This window comes from Diachasmimorpha longicaudata, chromosome 4 (genome assembly GCF_034640455.1).
Source record: "Diachasmimorpha longicaudata isolate KC_UGA_2023 chromosome 4, iyDiaLong2, whole genome shotgun sequence".
NCBI classification, from domain to species: Eukaryota; Metazoa; Arthropoda; class Insecta; order Hymenoptera; family Braconidae; genus Diachasmimorpha; species Diachasmimorpha longicaudata.
In genome coordinates, this window is record NC_087228.1 from 4,755,877 (window position 1) to 4,776,920 (window position 21,044).

General features: G+C 34.0%; 1 protein-coding gene across 7 annotated transcripts in view; it reads right to left on the reverse strand.

Annotated features, from left to right (window-relative positions):
- LOC135161320 (TOX high mobility group box family member 3-like) overlaps positions 1-21,044 on the reverse strand; it is a 173,866-nt gene that overhangs the window by 27,387 nt on the left and 125,435 nt on the right. Inside the window, exon 1 of one of the 7 annotated variants that reach the window (XM_064118791.1) lies at positions 2,831-2,971. The exons of the other annotated variants lie outside the window; for them this stretch is intronic. The gene's annotated coding sequence lies outside the window, so the exon portion shown is untranslated. Of the gene's footprint in view, positions 1-2,830; positions 2,972-21,044 lie in introns of those variants that run through there. 7 annotated transcript variants of the gene reach the window in all.

Sequence of the window (21,044 nt, forward strand, 5' to 3'; positions counted from 1 at the left end):
CCCAGCGGTCAATCGAAATGACGTCGTCGAGGATGAAATTCCACCAGTTGTTTCAGCCCAACGCAGAAGGGCATTGCGGCTCGGTTTATATACATATGTGAACCAGTAATAACCATATGCTGTACCCGCAATCGCATCATACGTGTACTTTCCACCTGAACGAAACGAGTCGCATAATTCTCGCCGGTGTCCCCGGTGGGGCGCCGTAACGAATCAAAGCCCACCATGAATTACCGCAATTACGCACAAATTACCGAGTCTATCTCTATTATGTTTCGCCGGTGGCCGAGGACGACTATTACTTTCATTTCTTCTTCTTCAAAAGAAAAAAAAAAACAAAATGTCTTCTTTTTCCTCATTTTATCCTCCGGTATTTCTTTATTTTCGAGGAGAGGCGGCGACTGCCCAGACCAATTCGCAGGATTTTTATTGTTTATTATTTATTTTTTATTGCTGACTCTTTCCCTGTGTGGTCATGGTCATGGTGATGATCAGACATGGGTTTTCAGTTACTGTCAATTTTTTTTGCGATTGATAAATATGGGTTTTGTTTTTTTTTTTTCAATTTGTTGTCGATATTGTAATTTGTGACGATTCTACCAAGATTTTTATTGGTGATGTATATATATTACTAATAAAATGGGAAAAATGTTGTTGGAATTTTTAGAGTGGGGGAAGCTATCGAAGGTTCTAACACTTCACTCTCGAGCTCATTTCCTTCTAGTCTCGAATGATTGGGGGAAGTTTCTTCAATTAAAAATTATTCCCTTGAAATTGTTCTTAAAATAATGTATTCTCTTGTCAATTAATTAAATTAATAATAATTAAGTCAATTAATTCGGGGTAAGTAGAACTTCACTGACGGTCTAAAAAAATCTAATAAATCTTCGCACTTTAAACAATTAAAAAAATTTCAAACAGTTTGAAATGATTAGAATTGAATTTCGATTTATTCAAGAAAAAGTGGTAATTAAGTTCTAATTGTTGATATAAAAATATTCACATGAACTACTGTTGGAAAATTAATATTTAGAATTTTGATTTATGTAAAATCAGAATTAAAAAAATTCCTGACATCATTGGAATATCTTGAAATGCAATTTCCTCCCATTCACAACAACAAATATATTCACCATTCACGTACCACAAATAAATACCTCAAAACCTCGCATAAATAAACATAATGATGTTTGAATTACCGAATAGAAATTGCAAATAACTCTCATAAACACAATTTTATCATTTTTTTTTCATAGCTTGTACCGACAATTGCCGATGGTTGGCGATCGTTAAATTTGATGTTCCATTATGTAAAAGCAATATCGCCTGTTTGAAATTCTTTGAATCTGATATTACCATACATTGAAAAACTTTTCAATCTCCAATAACATGCGGACAACGTTGAATTCTCCTTCACATCTATTATAAATTCACTACTACAAACTTTTTCTCGTTACACACATGTCTTTCAGATGAATAAATTGAAGACTGTAATTATGATAATTTCAAATGAGAAGTAATAAACGTAATAAACGTAGACGAGAGATTTTAATCAATTTTTGGTGTTTCATAGTTTCGCAAATTATGTGAAATCCTTCCAGCGATGATTTTCGACCGCGAAAAACGCGACATGAAAACGCGAAAGAACCCGAATTAATCTGAATAAACCAACGAAACGAGAATTTCCTCTGAACGAGGACCCGGAAGAAAAGGAAAAAAAAAATTAATTTTCCCCTCGAAAAAATTCCATTCGCGTTTCAAATTATTTCTGTTTACCCTCAATATTAGTTCCCCAGATGGGGAGGAATGTCAAGGCAATCTCATTTTTCAGCGGAACGAGGAGAAAGACTGGCGAAGAATGGAAAAAAAATTGCGAAAAAAAAGAAGAAAAGCGGATAAAGAAGGGGGAAAAAATCGTTGATGATGCGGTTCATTTGCTATTTCTTCCCCCTGTCCACCTTCATTTTTATGAAATATTTTTAAGCTCCCTTATCAACAGCCCCACAGTCAGCATTTTATTCGCAATTTTTTTTCACTCTTATATCCCTCATTTTCTGGTTTTCATTATTATTTATTCAGGGGAATGTCGAAACACGCGCTGAGTATATCTAATGTCCTATGTCGTTCAACTTAAACATATGATATGCTAAATTATTCACGATAAATAATGGAAAACGCGTTGGCGGTGACAAAATAACAGCATGTAAAGGAGAAAGAAAAAATGAGGAAATTTTCATTGACATTTTCCTCCTGTTTATTCTGGCGATATTTTATCGGTTAATTTGTTTATTCTGTTCTGTTTGTTTATTCTATTTTAGGGGGAATGGAGTAAAGTAGTTTTGTCCTCAAGTCGGTATTTTACCGATCGATTACGTTGTTCTTGAATATTTCCAGTCGCGAAAAAAAATTGTAAAAAAATCATAAATAGTTGGTATCGAATAAATTAAATCTCGAAAAGTATTATTATTTTTTAAACATTACCTTCTGATAAACAAACAATAGAACTTGTTTCTCAAATGGTGGATTATTTTTTACGAATTGTCAACAGAATTCCTCAATTTTTTTACGTTTAAGAGAAAAAAAGTAGATTTCAATCTTTGACGACAACGAAAATATTGATTTTGCCATAAGACACTGTGCTAAGGTCTAATTTGATAATTTTTTTTTGGAAAAATAGAAATGATAATTAAAATGAGGAAAAAATTACAATTTAAAATGTGCCCGAGTCTTCTGAAAAATTTGGTTAATTATCAATAATCGCTGAATTTACTCAGGGGTTAGAGCTACCTTATACCATTTGCGAATGAATGAATAAAAAAAGTTTATTCACCTGGAGACTTCGGAGAAATCCGAGGAATCGGGTTTTAATACTTGTGAATCGTAATCGTTGAAGTGAATACCTCACTGATGATAAAACAATGCCACTTGTTTCAAAATTTCAAATGTAACTTGACTTTGGCGATAAACCGTTATCGCATGAGTCATTTTTCACTACTGCAGTGGTCGAGTTTCTGTTGCAATATGATACGACAGGGCACAACATTGATTACGATAAGCGGAGGCGCGAGCTGTCAAAAAAATTCTAAAAATCCCTGAGATGAGAGACGAACCCTATTGGCGAAGATACCTTCGAACCGGCAGAGTGAAATTTCAATTTTTTTTTTCATTCTCGAGATATTCTTTCACCCGACAAAACCAGATGTGACTGATTAAAATCGAATCGTTGGGTCAGAAGATATCGATACCTAGAGACGATTCTCTTTTTTATGAACTAGAGAATTGATGAAAAAACGACAAATTTTGTTCGTTTCTCAATTAAATTTTAGTCGCATATATTTTTTTTTCGTTTGCTGTCTGGTTTGCTAATATTTTGGATTTGATTTCGATAAACGGCTGATTGAAAAATCAATTAAATTCTCATCACGTGAGAATGGAAAGTCAGTCCAACCGTTGTACCCACAACTTACGATTTTTTTAACGATTCTCCGGATCTTTTGCAATGGCTCTGATCTTGTTACGTCTAGGCACCAGTTGAATGATTTAATAATTCCAGATCGAGATCAACTTTACTGGATTCTCGTTTCGCAATGGGCCCCTTGCATCCGTCAATTCCCCCAGTATTTCATTTTTTTTTTTATTAAACTCCGAGTTTCTCACGCCAATGGATTTATATAGCTCAACACCGTGACCAGTTACGCTTTCTACGGTCTAAATACCATAACCGGGGTAATAATGAAATGATGATAAGAGTTGAGGCATCTCACGAGACTCCGAAGTTGTAATACTACATCAAATGGCAATTAAGAGGATCTGGCGGTTGATTTGATCGAGATAAATCAAGACACGAGCGCCGATTAAAATTCTATCTCCAATCGCTTTTACCTCGAGAGATGAATTCATGTGCCAGGGATTAATTATCGTCAGTGTCAATTCGTCATTATTCCATCGGCGTTAGTTAATTAGATCGAGTGGTGCGAAAAATGTGCGATTTTCTGAAGTAGATGTGCCCTCAGGTCGCCATTTCACCGACCAGATACGTTTTTGAATATTTTCAAAGCTTAAAAATGTGACAAAATTCACGTATAGCCAATATTATCTAAATTGATATTTTTTACAACATTTCAATCTTATAACTAAATAATAGAATTTGCTTTTAAGACGGTGAATTATATGTTACGAAGTGTCAAAAGATTCTCTGATTTTTTTTTACGTTTAAATGATAAAAAATTGAGATTTTCATTTTTGACTGCAAAGAAAATGTTGATTTTCCCATAAGACACTTTAAGCCCTGATTAAAAAAATTTTTTTTTCAACAGTTAAATCGATAATTAATTTAAGGAAAAATTACGATTCCAAAAGTGATAGTTTTCTAAAAAAGTAGAGCTATTTTAAATTATTCGACTGTTTTACTTTTGAAATATTGTTTACGATAATTTAAATTATCTAGAAACCAGTACTTGTCATATTCCCTCCTAAAATGATCAATTACTGACCTATTCCAGTAGCTAAACTCACTGATTTGTTTTACAGGGAAAATTTTTGAAAAAATAATAATTACAAAATTGTTAGAATCATTGTGAAAGCATTACTACGCACAATGTACCTGGAATATTCTCTAAATGGTACCTAATAACAACCCAAGTGCAGATAACATATCTCAAGAGGGGGAACGATAAAAAGAACAGGCCGATGACTCAACATTGTTTGAGTTCGCAGATAAGCCAATGGAAAAAAAAAATATTATGTATGTACATCAGAATTAGAAGGAGGAAGTTTATAAATAATGAGTTTGATGAATGTCAGGGCACTGAGTTGGTAATTTCATGGGTGACTAGGCCATTCCAGGGTAAGTGGAGTAAATTGGGATGAAAGAGCTAGTCATTGTGTGCAATAATACGACTCCAGATAATGAGAATAAAAAAAAAACTGGAAAAGTTCAAGTGGAATAATTGTTCGTCGGGTAATGTTGTTGACAATGGTCATAATCTGGTTTCTAGGAATTGATTATGTGGTCACAAGAGGTAAAGAGAGAGTAATAACGATGGATACAGGGGAAAAATTATTTTGATTATCTGCAATATTTTATTTTTGGAAAAAATAAACGAAGAATTAAAATTTTAATTTTCTTCGTTAAATTGAGATGAACAATTTTTTGTCTGGGAAATCCCATTTTTGTCGTCATTTATGAGGGAATAGTCCAGGAAAATTATTTAGTGAAAAAATGAAGAATTAAAAGCAAAATTTTCTTCGCTCAATTCAGATAAATAATTTTTTTTATGAATTGGATTTTTGTTTTCGTTTATAAAGAAAATATTGTTCAGAAAAAATATGAAGAACTGGAAATATTCGTTCGGTTTGAGAATTCAAACTCATGAGAAGGTACCCAGATCTCACGTTCAGCTACTTTTTTGGATAATTCGTCATCAAAATTTAAATAAAAACTGTCGAGTAAATATTTCACACAGCAAAAACCTCAAACCCACGATTTCGATGATTTGATGTAATTTTTTCGATTAAAATTCACTTAAATTCAAATTTAAAGTCAATTTTTTGAATTCATTTTCTGATAAGATAAAACTCAAAGGAAATTTGAATTTAATTATGAAGTTCTAGGAAATATCGATCGATTCATTCAAATTGTTGTCTTCTGGAGTCGCAACGGTGCAGAGAACGTGTGCCAATACAGTGAACCGACGCAGGGAAATCGAGCGACGAAAGCGCCTTAAAAAAACTGTCGAAAAGGGGGAAAATTGTTTCCCGGACAATCGAGCAGCGGATTGGATGGCTCAATCGGAAGTCATCCCGGGTGAATAGAGAATGGCTTACATACACAGGAGAGAAGTGCAACAAATATGAAGTGTGGATGTACTTAAATGCATTTCCACGTCAACATCTATTGCTTTGATGTCGAAATCGCATCAGCTCTCACTCGTTAATTCATTCATCATGATTATGACCCCATTGAATTGGGGGAGATCATCGGCGAGATAAGAATTCAATTTTTCTCAGAATTTTTTTGGAAAAAATTCTGATATTACTCAGAATTTTTTCCAAAAAATTCTGATATTACCTCGACAATGATAATTGACAAATTCGTACCGCTTGATTTACCACAAGGTGCGCCTACATTTATGATCCGAGGGAAAAAACATTGCGATATTGTTGACAAACAATTGTCCAAATATTTTCTTTTTTTTATCGAAAAAAATTAAGAGATTAATTAATTTTTTACATTTTTCTAAGATCATAATTGGTAACATCCCATGATCATTACTCGAATCAAGTACATTTTACACTCAATTCAATAAAATTCGTAAACTGTTGTAACCTCCCAAGATATTATCTACGATGAAGCCATAAACTGATAAACGTCTCCCTAAGATTGTCATCTCATAATTAAATTCCCATAAACATTCCAAGGACTCCCATAACCCCTTGAACCAACACAGGCATCACCGCATTCAGCGTAAATTCATCGTCAAGTAATTCACCTCATGTTCATGTTAATTCACTAACCCTCCACCCTTCTCCCCTCCCCCACCGGCGTTCCACATGAAGATTATCATAAATAATATTCCCAGTAAATTTATGCGACATTCCAAACGGAATTTACAAGGGAACGTTTGAATTTCCTTGAGTACACTCAATGGTGTGAAAGTTCAATATAAGTTGTAATGCCAATCGCGTGTGGGAAATTCCTGTAAGAGGAGATTTTACATGGTACATGGAGTCAATGTACAGGGACCGATGACAACTTTGGTGTACAGTGTGATGGTGGTTGGTAACTGACTCGAGAGATGTTTTAATCGATATTTATGGATTCCTCGTTTTTCCTTGAGGTGTTAACACACGAGATATGCGTTGCACCAAGATTGTCATGACCTTTTGTATTTGTTTTTTTTTTTCGGGGTCTGACATTTGAGAGGGATTCGAAAATAAATTCTTGAGGAGAATTTTTAGTTCATTGATGGAGATAAATAGGGGTAAAATTCTTGGGTAAAAAATCTGAGGAATTTTCCTCATTTAAAGAAAAAAAGTAATTTGTTGTTGAGATTGTCACTGACAACGCGACAAGCCACACTAAATTATTTACATTAAAAAATTAATTAACTCAACAAACCGCCAATATTTTTCAAATTAACGTATTACAATGAATTCTACATTATTACATTAGATTGATTTTACATAACGACTTATTCGTAAACGAATATAATAATTATTTATTTCTTTTTTCACTCTCCAGCTTCCCACTTTTTACATTCCCCCAATTACCGCTAAAATCATTATCAATAATTCCCCAATGAATACCGAAGAAACAAGAATTATTCCCCAATAAATTTCTCATCGCTCCCGATTGGCAAAAAAAACCTGTAAAAGGCGAGCAAATTCTCCCAGCAATTTTCTAAAACGTCAATAAAACAGTTGAGAACAATTCCGAGGCTTTCCCGATCGGATTACAATTCTCCACTATTTTTTTTTATTGTCCCCGTGCGTTTCATTGCTCAATTCGTTCCACTCTGTCGTTCGTGACGTGCTTCAGTTTACATTCGAGCACTAGTACCAGGTCTGCCCCCCCCCTTCCCCCGGCCAGCCACCATTCGAAGCTGTCAAGTTTAGACAGTTGGAACGTGAAAATGAGAGTGAATTGGGGTTGAGTATTTTCGAGTTGATTGTAAAACCAGATGCAGTTGAAGAGACAGAGATAGGAAGAATATATATAAATATATATCGTGATAGTGAGTTAATTCAGACATTTGATTAAATGAATGGCTGACAACACTGGTAGAAATGTTATATTGGCCGATCGTCATAGCAGATGCAGAAGACACTCTCTCAGTGGCTCGTAAAATTCAGTAATTTAAAAAAGATGAAATATATGAAATCCACAAAACGTCTCTTTCACGACTCCAGCTCCAGTTGCTGGTGGTAATTTAAATCTTTATGGGGATAAATTGCTACAAAGTTAAACTACCAATAAACCCCCGGGGTGATTTGTTGCCCGCGGTATTTCACGTATATTCAACACTGTGTGTGTACATAAAATAAAATGAATGCCAGGAGGTGGAAAATTTTCCCAAGGCTTTATACACAATTTTTCTTACTGAAGATTTTCCACAAAAAAAAAAAAAAAATGTATCTCGAGACTAGTTTTTTTTTCTTCATTCTCAGTTCCGCATTTTGTGCTCTTCTATGAGGATAAATCGTTGCTAAGTAGCTGTCCAATAAATTTTAGAGCTGAGAAATAAGCCACCAGGTGTTCGCTAATATGAATCCCCTGAAGAAGACACGCTGGGTACATATGGCCAGGGGAGAGATATAAATATTACATATGCAGTGGCTGAACGTGTAATTCGCTGGTTTGTGAATGATTGTAATAATAATGGAAATGGAGAAGAATATTATTTTGCAAATAGATTTGTTTAGTTCTAATAAATTATTTATTTTAATGTATTTGTGTTACGGTTTTTCCTGTTGTATACACGAGATGGTGATTGAGCATTTCAAAATAAAATGATTAGTGAATTTAAATTATCCTGAGACGCCTCAGACGACTGGACCGATGGGGAATAGGCGTGATAGACACTCCAGATATCGATAGTTTAATCGATTATTTTTATAAATAGACAGGGAAAAATTATTAAAAAATTATGAACCTGTTTCGTAATCTACGGTTACGCACTTTTTCAGCGAACGTTCCACACTTTTTCTAGAATATTCTGGACTTTTCCTGAAAGTGCACTGAAAAAGTGCGTTCCGTAATTTTTACTGAATATTGCGTTTACTGGCAGATTACGGAACAGACATGTACTTTTTGAAGAATTTTTCTGTCCGTGGATTGAAAATAATCGACCTCCGAATCTCGAAATTTGATTATTCGATAATACTGAATTTTCTCATGGAGTGCTATGGAATGGATACATCATTTTTCCTAGATTTATAATTTATAATTATATAAAAATCATCAGCACACTTTTTCTATAAAATTTGTGGTCCCACACGGAGAGAAAATTCTGACAATTTTTATAGCGTAATTTCGAGAAAAATTACTACGCTGCCTTATAATCTCGGCGCAAACTGTCGGTCTGAAAAAAATTACCGTTCCGTCTGGCAAAAATTTCTTGATCGGCTTAGGAAAACTTCTATATCGGTCTCGTAAAAATTCACAGCCTAATGCAACATTTCCCATGACGAAGTCCAATGTCGGTCTAATCGGTTGTATTCGATACTCATCATTAACCAATCACAATGAGTTACCGAAAAATTACTGTGTGACAGTAAAAAATGAAGAATCGTCCACTAAAATAAACTGACCTAGACAGAAATTTCTAAAAAATTTCTATCAATTTTTCCTTTAACTTCAAATAAAAAATGATAAACCTTTTAATTTTATAATGGTTTAATAAATTATACACAGCCACATCTCATTAATTACAAAATTTATCATAAAATTTACGGTATTGATACAAATTTCTAGCACTTCGCAACAGTAATTTTTCACATACTTTTCCCTCCGTGTGCGCCAGCGAATTTTTTTATCCCTCATCATCATCCGCAATTTAATTTTTTCAGTTTGTTCAGTAGATCTGACTGCACACGAACTTCGATTCACAATAAATAACGACAATTTAATTCCAATGACGGTCCCCCCATATCAATCAATCAAATCCCTATATCAATCAATCAAATCGTCATTCAAATTTCAATATAATTTCCCCCAATATAATTCCTATTATTCCAATGAATGAAATTCCATCGACAGAATTCGTATCGACAGGATTAAATCCTCCACTCATTGAGCTCATCAATGTATTCACCATCAATGCAAATAATTCAATTCCACGTCAAATGTATATTCAATGAAAGTGTGTGACGTCTACTGAGGAATGTAAACGGGCCAAATGCCTTTGACGATTCTCTCGTGTGAAAATGTGTGTCAGTGCTAATGTTAGTCGGTTACCCCTTCCCCTGCCGACCCCCCCTGGCATTGCTGGAGAGGGGCAGAAGCGATTTACCCAGTGAATCAACTATTCCTGGCTTGAATTTACGAGAGCGAGAATGAACACACGCAAAATGACCATTAGATTTTCCGAGAAATAAATTTTATGATGGGGTATTGGGTGATGGGGGAAGGTTGAGGGGGAGGGAGAGAGGTAAATCAAACTGTAGAACAATCAGATATTGGAAAGTCACTAGTGAAGATTTACACGCCGTCAGATATTCTCGTATTGATAAATTTTTCATAATAAATGATTTTTCACTCCTTTGAATTTTTTTTTCTTTTTTACTCTGCTCATTAACCGCTGCTTTCAACGTGAAAATTACCCGTTTAGCGCATGCAGAAGGGGAAATTAATAGCTGCAGTGAAAAAAAAAAACATTATTGTTGAGTGAAAGTCATGGAAAATGAGAGAAAAAAAAAAGTGGATTTGAAAAATCACTGAGTACGTAAAGAAGTAAAAGCCATTGTGGATAATAAACACAATTTTACCCCCGTTCCCCTGAATTAACTGAACATAAAGTAATGGAGACAATGATGAAAAAAATTGTTATTAACTTGAGGTATCATTATCAAGATATTATTATCTGCTGAGGAAATTTAAATCGATTTGGTGTTTGTGGTGGAGTGAAAGTTTAGGTATTCGCAACAGTTATTTTGTAAATGGGGAGAGGGGGATGAAAATTACTGGTCGAGGGTATCATTAAACTATTTTTAATTTTTTTCTTCTAAAATCTTGAGTCAATCTCACTTTTTCATGGTGGTTTTTTGGGTTATCAGTTGGGCCTGAGGGGAAAATATTGGGTCTAAATTGATTTGGAATTATAATTAATGCATTTAAAACAGAAATAATTTGTTTTTTAATGGAGATCGACAAATATAAAAATTGAAATATTTCAGTTTTCAAAAATTACCATTAAAATTAAATTTATCTCTAATTTAAATATGTTGACGGCTTTCAAAGACTGATAATTATTTCCCGTAATTATACTACATATATGTACATATATATGTATATATCCATTCAATATATATGTACATATATACATTTTAACAGAACATATCCAAAACATCGTTTCCTAGTTTCAAACTTTCGCCCTGAACTCCATCAAGATCTCCAAAAATAATTGCCCTCCCCCTCGTCCCAAAAAAAAAATCCCCAAAGGATCCAGATAACCACCCCCACGTGAGAGCAAAATCCGTGAAAAAAAAACATCTCCCAACAAGACCAACAAAAATTTTTAAAAAAATCCTCGAGAGACTTATTTGACTGGAGGCAAAGATTGAACATGAAGATTGCACAGGCGAAGAGTTATCGATTTGCGATTATCATAAATTACAGAGTTGAGGCCCCCTGAACGTATGGGCCAGCGATTAACGGGAGAGTTAACGACGGGTTAGCCGCGTTAACCGGCCATTCTGAAGGACAGACAAACACTCTGTAGATGATCACTAAGGTGTACTACACAGCCGTGAGTACGCCTTCCTGGCGAAGAGGGAGCAAAATTTTATTCCGGTTTAACGTACGGGACACAGGAAGCAATGGAGATAAAACTCATTCCCTCCCCCACCGACATGAATTCAATTAATTCCTTAATTATTCCGGTAATAATAAAGCCTGTCATAAGATAAAGTCATGTATTTCTCTGTATAATGAGGCAGGAAATCAATGATAATGTTGCGTGTCAGAAGAATTCCCCTGGGTTGAGCATTTCTGCACAACTTATCATTTTTTTTTATCCTCTACCTTCCCCTCCCTCTCACCCCCCTTTTTCCATTTCTTGAGATTAAATTCAATGGAGAGATAAGAGTAATTATTTCGTTTCGGTTAATTTTTTTATAATTATCTGGAGGAATGATCGTTGAGAGTGGGAATTTTGAGACTGACTTGAGAGCTGGGAGAATTTTGAGGTTGAAGATACTTGTGAAGGGATGAGTGGGGAGAGGGGGTGATTGTGTTTGGATTATTAGTTGATAGGATGGAATTTAGGTTTCAGCACTGAAACTTGTTATCGGTGTAATTCGTGTGCTAATCGATTGAGAAATGTTTGAGGGGGAGGGGGGGGGGTGGGGATGGGGGTTAATTGAAGTGGGATTTCCGTGGGTTTCCTGAGGGGAATTCACAATTATCATTTTTACAGTGGGAAATGAATTGGGTTTAAATGAAATGGATTTTTTGTTGGGAGTGAGACGGAAAAAGTGGGACAGAATTCTTTTTCTTTTAAGGTCTGAATATGTTAAGACCAAATGGTGGAATTGGGACGAGTCGAGGGTCATTTTAGAGGGGGAAAAAATATCTTGAGATTGAAAAAAAAAATATTGAATTTCACTCTGCCGATTTTAGGGTATTTGAGGATTAAAAGCGGACTATTTGGGGGTACGTGTTGTAATCGCAATTATGATATCTTTTTCTTGAATTTTTTTTGCAACTAATTTTTGTTATTTAAAGTTATGACTCTCTGTTATTAACCAACTCAATCATTCAACTGGTAATTGAAAGAAAATGAAATACCGTCTGAATCAATTTCACGTCATTAATTTCTTCTCGAAGAATCGATTGTTCATGTAATAACCGGACTAATGCGGCCACGGACACATGTTCATTCATCCTCCGCTGTCCACTACGAGAATCCACATATTCCTTAGAAAAAAAACCCGCCCCCTCCAGTGATTTCGAATTAATTAATCGAATTGCAAATGTGAAAGACGAGATTTGTAATGAGACATTTGCTGATGATGGAATGCCTCATCCAACAATATTATTCGTTTGGATGTATGAGTATTAATAATGTCGATAAATTACCCCGACATTTGATTAAATATTTTTCAATTGGATTCATCAATATTTCATGGGAGTGATACATGAAGAATGTGGTCAGATTTCTCGGCGTACTTTCACCCATTATCTGTTGTTTCATTAATTATAACGAGATTAGGAGTTATAGATTTGAAATCATGTGTCCGTGAGTCGACATTTGCAAACTCATCGCTCGGCACTTTCTCTCTGTGTCAGCATTGGGCTCCAGTGAAATGAATCATCATCAGTTTATAAATTTAATCAACATTTGGATAATGAGCCAGAGGTATGAAATATAGTTAGTCCCTGTTTGTTTTTTTCTTTAAATAAATATTCCTCATTTCGCTGGATAAATATTCAGCAGAAAGTGATTAATGAGTCTTTTGAATAAGAAATATTTTGCAAATAATTACGTTTAAGAGATGATTTAACGAAAAATTAATTTGATGGAATTTGAATTGGAAATTAAATTAGTTCATCAAGCATTTCGATTGTAATAAATAATTCAAGATTACTTCAATAAATAAATTGAAATATTATAAATATGAATTTTTAATTCAGAATTACATTTTAAGTGCGATTAATTAATTAATGATTTAATTAAGATCATGATCTAATTTCAAATTTAGCTCGAATTAGAGCAATTAATAAGGGTAAAGTGGTTATTTAAAATTAAATTCGTTTGGATGAAATTTTTTTTAGTCAAAATTTGGCATTTCAAGATTTTGAAAAATAATTTCTGTTATTGGAATGTCAGGGGAATTGACATGCCATATCGCTATATTACTCAACCCAACTTTCTTCATTCCTCGCAAATATTAATACAATGTTATATGCAACTGTGTGACTCCCTCGAAATTCATGGTTCGATCGTCACGGGAGGAAGTGAGCCGTTGACCGAAACGTTTTCATTTCGACCTTCTTGACGCTCCAGTGGCATCGCCTCCCTCGTCAAGCAAAATATACTGAATTTGTGAACATGGCCTTCAATTATTTATCCGGTCAATTGTTTTATTTTATTCGTATTCAACCACAGGAATTCCCATTCCCGTTGTCCCTCCTGTTCCTCTTTGTTTTTAGTAATTACATAATTAGATGATTTGTATTGTCTTCAACCTTGAATTAATTCGACGGAATTAATTAAGTTTTCAATATAAAAAAAAAACATATTCGTCATCAAAAAAAATTAAGCATTTTTTCAATTAATTGATTAAATGCAGGAATTGAAAATTAAAAAAAATATTTATGTATAAATACATTATGTATATTATCTACTAGATTAACAATATGAATCAAGTACTTAATTTTTAAAAATAATAAAAAAATTGAGTTTTTGCTCTCTTGTTTCTTGAATTGTCAGTGTTAATTCAATGAAAATTAACAAATCAGAAGGACAATGGCCTCAGTGTCATGACCTCACGACTCATGTCCCCCTTTTTATTAATTATCTCACAATTATGTACCCCAGCCCGGAAGTACCACAAAAATCACAATATAAATGGTATTTTCTCTCGCACATTTACGAGTTTTACACCAGCAGGCAAACGCCAATGTTAAGTATCACCATGTTAAGTGCAGACAACTGTCATTATGATCCTCAAATGCAGTCGTTAAACGACAACAACTTTATTCGTACATTCTTCACGGAAAAATAACTGGACACAAGAGCGAGCTATGAAGTCTGATGAGACAGCTGGAAATCCTCCGTTTATTATTTTTTAATGACAAATTAAAAAATATTCTCTTCATTCTATTCTATTATCAATTAATTTTCACTCACTGAGGATCACTCGCGTTTGTTAATTCCACTGCATTTGAAATCGTAAAGTAGAATGTAATTTAAATGCTAATTGCCACAGACATTGTATCATCAATCCACTGGAATTCAATGAATAAGAGGAAATATAAAGATTCTGATGCGTTAGATCATTACTGCTCTCAGATCACGCGATCTACTCGTTAAAAGTCATTATGCATGACTTCAGGAAATTTGTTATGCAATTTGTTCGAATATTTGATTAAAATGTCAAAAATGTCTCTAAAATGCTGGAATCTTGAAATTTTTAACTCCCATGACGTTTTGGAAAGATGACAGATGAATAGAACTTTGTTGCTCCCATCGCAAAATGAAAATCTTCAATATCGGCTCAACATTGGCTCAATGTCGGCACAATGTCGGCTCGCAATTTATTCAATATTATGATCCTATACAGTTGTAAGATACTAAAGAAGAACATAGAGGGTATATAGACCTATTTTTATATGTATATATATGTAATATTATATGAAATGCAAATTGATTTCTCTAGAATTTATGAGAAACAAATGTTTTGTGAAGTAAAATTTTATGGCATGTCGTCAGTGGTTGAGATATAAAACTTTAAATTCTATAAAATAAGGAAGACACAAAAATGTCTGAGTGTCTCCCTCATATTGTCCCATGGGGGTTGTTCTTTACGTTTCGACATTGTCGTCGTGACGCGTTATTTTATCGAAAAGTTGTCATAAGTGCTCGAAGAGTCACGAGTTGAGGACACGTTCGACAAGAATTGAAAACCAGTTTTGTACCCTAAGTGGGACACGACAGAGTCCCCCAGTGTTTCTCATGTTACTGACAAAAAGATGAATCTTCGATTGATTTTATCGTCGTTTTCTATCGGTTTAATTAATCGTTGAATAAAAATAAAAATCAGTCACTTTCACTCTTATCAATCGAATCACACATCCAGTGAATTTTCATCGTTAATGAGGGAATAAAATAAATGCCTCGGAAATGATATGCATTCTTGATGAATGTCTCAACGATATAATAAGTAAATAATCAATCTTTCGTTTCACATTATGTTAAATAAACGAAATGACGTGTAATCTTGATTATCATACTAGGCAATCTCTCTCTCATGTTCCAATTATCAACAAAAGCAGTTGATGTCGTCATTATAATGCAGACGGATGAAGAATTGCCATTGCATAATTGCAAAACTGAATACTGTGAAACAAAACGTGTCATAATAAATTATAAATTACGTTTAGAATTGAAATAATTGACGTGAACAATTAAATTTTGCAGGAAAATCTTTAAAAATCCAGATTTTTCCCATTTTATCTATAATTTCTCTCTCATATCTTTGAACTGAGTGGATCTAGAAGAAAATGTGATAAGACATTTTTTTTAGGGAATTAAATTTCCCTCAAATTATGTCTTATGTTATTTTTAGTTACACCCCTAACTTTCCTAGATATCAACCGAATTAAAGATAATGAATGAGATAAAATTGGTTTTTTGTCTCGTCAAATGTTGTTTTAATCTAATTTAAAGTTTCGGAGGAATGTTTTTGCGTGTAGATATGTTTTCATGCTCTCCCAGAAGCCCAAGTTGATTAGATTTTCAAGAATTATGGCTCCAGATAATGACTCTCACATACGGGTCAAGATAATATTCGGTGGGAATTTAGTTCTAGTTTACGTTTTTCCCTCCCTCAAGATTTCTCATTTCAGTTTTTCCCTATTTCGTGGGTTCACGATGTTTTATTACAACAGACACCGGATGAGGTAGTTCGTAGTATCGAAATAGCCTTCAACCCCGTCTACCTACGGTTGAAGACTCCCATAAAACAGGTTCGTCAAAAAAAAGAGAGATAAACCGAGGATTTTTGCCCAATAAAAAATCATAAAAAATCCATCCTTCATCCTAGTTATGCTTCGGGTGATTTTTCATTTTTTTTTTTCAAGGACATACCCTCAACGATCACCGCTCGATAGACACATGACCGTGGAAGAACTCGTGCTCACTTATGCGCAAAAGTGAAACGTGAAAGTCCGGGGGGGAATATAATTAGAAATTCAGTTGACTCAGGCTTCCGGTTCACGGATTTGATATATAGGTTTCTTGCGAGATGATTTATTTTTTTTTCCACAGTTTTAATTTCATTCCACCACACCGACCCCAAAAATAAATATGAATGAGGATAAATTGAGGAAATGTCTGGGAAAAAATGTCAAATTGCAAAATTCCCTCTCAACAATAGCCCTCGCAACGACATTGCGATTATCATGAAAAGGAAGCAACGTAGGCAAAAAAGTGAAAAGACATCAATTCCAGAGAATTTAATACTCAACAATAAATGTGTCTTCACAATTTTCCCTAAATCCACCAGTTTTCCAGATATTCACGAAACACTGCAAACGAAATTCCCCAAAACTCAAAACCCGATGGCGAAATCATTCTACGATCTCCTTGGAACGAATAATTTCAGTAAAAAAAAGTCTTACCAAGAGACCTAATTCAGTCTCCAACAAAAATACCCAATAAACCATCCCACCCCCTTGAATACCCAAGAGATTGAAACTCCGGTGAAACTTTCAACCTAATCTCACCAGATAAAAAAAAATTAAACTTCGAAATATCATCCCAAGATTACCCACAACTTCCCGCGAATCCAAAGAATTATAAAAGAAAGTGATAAAAAGAATGAAACGATGATTAAAGTATAAATTCCCCCGGAAATGAAAAAAAAAAAACCTCGACGAAGTAGAAGAGAAGAGCTTGGAACAACAAAGTTGCTTGTGTATCGAACAATCTTCCTCGTGTATTGGTTTGAAGAAGAGAGAGAGAGAGACCGAGAGTGGAGAAGGGTGGGAGGGGTGGAGGGTAAAAGGGGGATGGGCCCTATTGCGGATAAAAGAAGGAACAAAGAACAACTACAAAAGGAAACGAGAAGAATTGAAGGTGGATAGGAGTGTGGAGGTAAAAGAAAAAGTTGAATTGGAATTGTTTTCCTTAGTTTAAAGTGGTTCCCCCCTCCCCCCACCCCCTACTAACATCCACCCTTCTCAGCGCCATGTTTCAATCTCATTCCCTCCCCTCACCGCGTCCAACCAACTCATCCAGACTCGGTGGGGAAGAGGGGTTTGGGTACACAGCAAATCTCTGGCATTGGCTGAATTAAATGGGAATATGAAGGCACTTCAAACCCGACATTATACGTATTTCCTCGAGTATTACAAACTCGAGAATCTGTTGAAATTTGAATATGTGCACAATCATCGTTCTGTAATTATACCATCAAAAATGTATAATTACATTTTCTTGATGAGGGATTTCAATTCATCAATAATAATAGTGAATTAAGAATATTGATTGAGAAATTAATGAAGAGAATTAATATAAATTAATGAAGAGAATTAATATAAATTAATGAAGGGAATTAATATAAGTTTTCGAGTTGGACATTGAAGACATACGAGAAATTATTGTTTAGTCTCCGGAAAATAATTAAATTCGATTGCGAGGAATTTCTTTATCGATAACAGAGTCGCTACTGCGATGTTAACAAACTATTATTTTTTTTATTAAACAGTGAAACCTATACATGTTAGTAGTTAATTAATTAAATTTTATGATTACATTCCTTCAGAACTTTATCGATAGAGTTAATGACTAGGGGATTTAGTTCATTCAGTTGGTTGTTGGGATAATAAACTTGAATGTTAAAGTTGATATTTGTCTTGAGAGAAGACATATCTCAATTAAAATCGATTTTTTATCAGTGCATTGACGGTAAACTTGTTTTTTTCAATTAAAAAATTTAATTGAAATCCATTGAACAGAATGAATCCCTCCTTTGTGTTAGTCACGTTGAGAAACTTTGATTGCACAATTTTTTATAATTGAAAAAGTGATCACGATGGAAATGTAAATAAAGTGGGGCTTAGTTTCGCGAATGGAAGGAAAGTTTTTTTTTTTCGAGGGATGGTAGGGGAGGGAGAGAGGGAGAAGGGAAGGAAAATAATTGAAAGTTTGTTCAACTGAATTTTGGGTAAACCAGAGTCGTGATGAGGTCTCAGTTCTGTGTATTCAGAGTTTGGAGTTCGTATCTGCTGTGATAACTCATTCCCCTGTCCTCCCAACTCTTTGTTTCCCTTCAAAATTTACTTGTTTTCATTTATTTTGAGTGACGATTATTTTTAATGAAGTCAAATCCATCGGTTTTCGCGTTTTAGAAATTCATTATTCTTCGACGACAATTAAAAATGAATTTTCCTTCTTCATAGAATCATAAATTCAAAGAACAATGGGCGAGTGACTAATGACGATTAATTTTTTCCGTTAGAATGTTTTATTCAACTCCTAATTTTCATATTTTCATTATTAATGGTGTTGCATTACTTCGATATACCGTACATCAATAACGTCAGTATTTTTCACCCTTTCATTGCTCAATATCATCTAATTTTCGTGTCATCAACGACCGTTTTATTTTTGATGAAGGAAAATTCATCAATTTTCGGCCTTTTGACAATCACTTCCGTTCAAAATTCATTAAAAATATTTTTTGTTCCTCCTCTACATTCATAAATCTCAGTAATTATTTCTTAATGACTAAATCGAATTATTTTTTTCGTTCTCGAAACCTCCAACATATTTCAATTACCGAGGACAACAAATCCACTACTATTTTCTGAATTCATAGGCTCTTATCGTCTGATCATTCGATAAATTCTAATGAGCCGCGAGTGTCTCATTACCAGTTCCACTTATTTTTAAATGAATTTGAAAAATAATTGACCAATAAAATCATTCATTTTTAAAAATCAAAAATAATTAGTTCTCAATGACAACCAAATTCTTTTCCCATTACTAAGATTCGATTAATTCATGAATTATTATCGATAAATACCCAACACATTTTCATTATCGATTCCATCACATGACTTGCATCAACCCCAAGTCAATAATACCCTCAGTATTATTTTCCATTCATCATCCACATTCCCCTTATTTTCCAATTCTCCGTAGCACGACAGATGGCGCATCGGCCATTTGTACAGGTGTAGTAGAGCTCAGGTGTTGTGTCTTTTATGTCCCTCAAGACAATGTTTTCAACCTATTATCGGTGAAATGGAAGAAAAAAAAAAACACCACAAATTCACTGTTATCACTCATATATTATAATTACTACGTCGTAAGTCCGTCAAATGGGGAAAAACAAAATATTCCACTCTTGTCAGTTGTGTCAACGATGAATAATCCAAACATAAACTTGGAAAATATTATTTCAATGGTGATAACAAGAAAAAAAACCTGTTTTGTTCATCGAGACTTTTCGTGGAAATATTTATGCTACGTTTTATCCCCCCACCCGTGTTGGAATAATGAAGAACAAGGCAATTTAATCATTCACATGCAAGAACATTTGACATTTTTATTTAATCCGAAGAAAAACTGCGGAGGAGTTGCCAACTGATCGTTTTACAGCGCATGCAATTTAATTATTTCCTCGTTCAACTATAAATAACGTGAGCCATTAACAGACCAGTCGGTACTATCGATGCAATATTACTCGATTAAATTTATCGCCTTTCGTGTTCCCTTATCGAATCCACAATGATAATTAACCATTGCAATATCATCAGAATCAATTGTTCGTTTGTCCAGAGTTGTTTTATTATTTTGAAAAATAATTTTTATTTTTCTTCAATCGATGGATAAAAATCGGTTTGAATTGAATTTCAATTGGATTCAACAATTGCTGTCGTAATGTCATTAAATTGATCGTTTTATACCTCACCCTTACTCTGCCTATTCAATTTTTATTGTTCGCAGTCATTAATTGGATTTAACTCTTTTACGTCGATTTTATTGGTGAGTGGGTTTAACTGAAAATTTTATGGGATTTTTCTGAAACATTATTGGATTTTATGTCTTATTATTCGCTTTAATTTTTTTTAACGGATATTTTTTGGTTGTTAATGTACAGCACTGGAACATATTTTAAAGTGTCATAAAATCAAAATTGAAAATTGGGCGATGGAATTACGACATCAAAAACAATTTTTACTATTCAAAACCAAATAAAGTAAAAAAAAAAACTTATTTCACCAATTTTTCTCGAAGTTATGAATTTTTGAAGAGACTTTACTAAAATTATATTTCAAAAGGGACAAAGTCAGAAAATTGGAAAAAAAATCATGAAGATCCAATTAATTTAAATTCATTCTGTTAGGAGAATGTCATCTGGCCCAATTATTATCAGCTTAAAAATTTTCAAACAAAGGGAATTTTACAATTAACATCAGTTATCTCTCGAGACAGATCTGATTGAAAGAAATTGAATTTCTCTAGAATTGACGTCTCCTTCCAAATAAAATTCTCCTGATAAAATTAATTTTTTCTATCAGCCTGAGACAATATTTGTCCCGTAATTCAATCCTTAATCGTCTCAATTGTGTAATTTCCCAGACGAGGGAC